Source organism: Herpailurus yagouaroundi, unplaced genomic scaffold (assembly GCF_014898765.1).
Source record: "Herpailurus yagouaroundi ecotype Mexico unplaced genomic scaffold, PumYag 188, whole genome shotgun sequence".
NCBI classification, from domain to species: domain Eukaryota; kingdom Metazoa; phylum Chordata; class Mammalia; order Carnivora; family Felidae; genus Herpailurus; species Herpailurus yagouaroundi.
In genome coordinates this window covers 10,736,338-10,740,587 of record NW_024412419.1, presented here as the reverse complement: position 1 = coordinate 10,740,587, position 4,250 = coordinate 10,736,338, and positions in this window count along the sequence as shown.

Here is a 4,250-nt window from a genome sequence, read left to right as displayed (position 1 = left end):
GTGGCCTGTCTGGGCTACTTGCACACTGCCAGGCTTGTGATGCTGGGCATCTGGCGTCTTAGCTGGGGTGGGTAGGCAAGGTGCACAGGGGCAGGAGGGGCAGACTTAGCTTGCTTCTCCTTAGGTGATCACTTCAGGAGGGGCCCTGTGGCAGCAGGAGGGAGTCAGATCCGCTGCCGGAGGTTTGGCTCCGCAGACGCGCAGAGTTGGGTGTTTGCGCGGAGCGAGCAAGTTCCCTGGCAGGAACTGGTTCTCTTTGGGATTTTGGCTGGGGTATGGGCGGGGAAGATGGCTCTGGTGAGTGCCTTTGTTCCCCACCAAACTGAGCTCTGTCATCCGGGGGCTCAGCAGCTTTCCTTCCCTTTGTCCTCCAGCCTTCCCGCTTTCTGAGCAGAGCTGTTAACTTATGACCTCCCAGCTGCTAAGTCGCGCTTGCTGTCAGAACACAGTCCGTCAGGCCCCTCCGCTTTTTGCAAGCCAGACTCGGGGGCTCTGCTTGGCCAGCGAGCCGCCCCTCAGCCTACCCGGGAGCTTTCAAATACTAACTCGTTATCCCTGAAGTATGCAATGTTGATTTAGAGAATTAACTCAAAAATTCAGATGAACAAACGAAAGCATAAATTCCCCCACTCTCCATGCTGAATTATTAAAGATTAAGTTACAAATTAACAAAAGTTTTATAAAAGTAAAAGTAAAAAGTAATAACCAAGCAATTCCTACACCCATGACTCAAAAGTAAACATAGTGGGGCGCCTGAGTGGCTCAGTTAAGCGTAGGACTTTGGCTCAGGTCATGATCTCACGCATTGTGAGTTCCAGCCTTGCGTCTGGCTCTGTGCTGACAGGTGGGAGCCAGGAGCTTGCTTGGGATTGTATCTCCCTCTCTGTCTGCCCCACCCCCTGCTCTCACTCTGTCTCTCTCTCTCTCTCTCTCAAAAGTAAACATTAAAAAAAAACATTTTTAAAAGAGACGCTCAACCAGATGAGCTACCCATGTGCCCCCAAAATGTACTTTTAAAATGCAAAGAAGAGTGATGCCTGGGTGGCTCAGTCGGGTAAGCTTCCGACTTCAGCTCAGGTCGTGATCTTTTGCTCCGTGGGTTCAAGCCCTGCGTCTGGCTCTGTGCTTACAGCTGGGATCCAGGAGCCTGCTTCAGATTCTGTGTCTCCCTCTCTCTCTGCCCCTCCCCTGCTCACACTCTGTGTCTATCTCTCAAAAATAAACATTAAAAAAAAAATTTAAAAAGGAAGTAAACATAGCTAACATTTTAACTATATTAGGCTGCAATTTTCCTTATGTCTGTATCTAACACAGGGCACATAAGTATACACAAGCATATGTAAATATACGCACACATTTATTTTTCAGTATTTATCTGTTTATATTTCCATTTATTTTTAGCTGTCTATTCATACTTGCACACACATATATAATCATAGATCGCATATTTTAGAATCTGCTTTTTAATATCAATGATATAAGGATTGTATATGTATCTGTATATATCTCCAGATGTAAATATTTCTTCATATTTCTTCATATCTCCAGATGTAAATATTTCTTCATATTTCTTCATAATCTCATATTTTTTTAAATGTGTATTTATTTTTGAGAGAGAGAACACACTCAAGTGGGAGGGGCAAAGAGAAAGGAGGACAGATTCTGAGGCGGGCTCTGAGCTGACAGCAGAGAGCCTGATGTGGGGCTCGAACTCACGAACTGTGAGATCATGACCCCAGCGGAAGTTGGACGCTTACTTAACCAACTGAGCCACCCAGGCTTCCCAATTTCTTATTTTATATTTATGTAATTATTCAACTCATCTAATCTATAATGTACTGAACTATATTTATACTGAGTCCAATTTTACTTTGCTACTTTTAGCAACATTGGGATGATAATATGCATACTATATCTCTCTCCCTTATCAGACAATTTCTTCAGGAAAAATGTAGGTAGAATTAGTTTAATGATACCCTTGATGTGCCGATTTTTTGAGATCTGTTTTCAAGTTATCCTCCTGAACAACTCTATTACTGATGTATGATAACTTTTAATGTAAAAGGGAGCAAACCTTCCTATTTTATATCATTGCAATACTTTTCTTAATATATCACTTTTATTCAGTTTAACAATTTTACCCACTGATTTTTTTTAAATTTACCTGTAAAACCTAATCTGTCATTTTCCTCATGCTTTCTGCCTTTACCAATATGTTTCAGAAACCATTCTATATACCAAGACTGTAACAAACGTATACATTATATTTTCTTTTATTTCTTATATGGTTTTTTAAGTATAAACTATATTGAGGTTATTTTAGCATGAAGGTGAAATACATGTCTGGTTTGTTCAGTCCTTTTCCTATTAAACAGTGCATGTCCCAGGATTATTTTTGAATAATTCATTAAGTGACTACCCATGTTAAATGACATTTTAAAATGCTAAATTCTAGGGGCGCCTGGGTGGCGCAGTTGGCTAAGTGTCCGATTTCAGCCAGGTCACGATCTCACGGTCCGTGAGTTCGAGCCCCGCGTCAGGCTCTGGGCTGATGGCTCGGAGTCTGGAGCCCGTTTCCGATTCTGTGTCTCCCTCTCTCTCTGCCCCTCCCCCGTTCATGCTCTGTCTCTCTCTGTCCCAAAAATAAATAAACGTTGAAAAATAAATAAATAAATAAAATGCTAAATTCTATGTATAATGTCTTTTAAAGAATTTTCTATGCTATTTCATTGATGTGCCTGCCTTTTTCACATGGCCATAGGCCATGTAAATTGTCATGGCTTTTCAATACAATTAACCTCATAAATTGTATTGGTATTCAAGTTATTAGACTACATTTGTTCTTACAGGCATATTTAAAATCGTCTTGTCTATTTTCAAAAATATATATTGAGACTCAATTAAGATTACATTTGCAGATTAATTTCAGAAAAGCTGAAATATTTACAATATTAAAGCTTCCCATTTCTGACAGGCAATTTATCCTCTGGAAAATGAGTAATCAGGCTATTTTGGAGAAATGCAAAAATTAGAATTTGGTATAAATTATTTCATACATTAATTCATCACAATAGCAGAGAGATTTTCTGTATGCCTTTGCTATTTATCAACTCAGTCATATCTATGGATTTAATATTAGTACCTACAGGGTATTATAATGACATCACTAATTATAACTGCAATGTCTTTTTGTACTTTAATTCAAAGAGGGACATTTGATGTTTTCAGTGTTCATGAACAAAAGGCTGGCTAAGAAATTGGTAAACATGCTCAGGCATATACATCACTGACACAACTATTCATATGTAATTATCATTCATTCAAAAGTCGTGGAGTGCCGACTGTAAGAAACACTGAGACAAGCAATGGGAATGCAAACATTAATAGTTCAATATGTGCTTTGGAATCTTACAGTCGATAAGGTAAACAAATTTCCAATCCATTGTAATTTCCTGTGATACATGTTTTACTGGAAGCATGTCAAAAATGATAGAAGACCGGGGCGCCTGGGTGGCTCAGTAGGTTGAGCGTCCAGCTCTTGGTTTCAGCTCAGGTCATGATCTCATGTTTCGTAGGTCTGAACCCCAAGCCGGGCCCTGTGTTGGCATTGCAGAGCCTGCTTGGGATTCTCTCTCCTCTCTGCCCCTCCCCCACTCTCTCAAAAATAAAAAATAAAATAAAACTTAAAAAAATAATAAAAATTCAAAATAAATAAAGTACTATTTTAAAAAGTTGTAAACAATGATAGAAGATTATCCAGAAGGGAGTAAGGGTATGTGAGTTGTATCTTTCTATACTCCCATACCTACACCATCATCAATCGCATACATTTTCCTTACAAAGAAAACCTTATATCTTTCAAATTTCTCCATCTTCTATTGCTTATAGGATAACCTAAGCTAGTATCATCTTTCATTTGGGCTATTGTAAGAGCCCAGTTCCACATTCATCCTTTTTTTTTTAGTTTAGTTTTTTTTTTTTTTTTTTTTTTTTTTTAATGCTTATTCTTGAGACAGAGACAGTGTGAGCAGGGGAGGAGCAGAGAGAGAGAAGGAGACACAGAATCTGAAACAGGCTCCAGGATCTGAGCTGTCAGCACAGAGCCCAATGTGGGGCTTGAACCCACGAGCTGTGAGATCATGACCTGAGCCGAAGTCAGACGCTCAACCGACTGAGCCATCCGGGCGCCCCGCCCCCCTTTTTTTAATTGAGGTAAAGTTCATATAACCAACAGTTGACCATTTTATTTT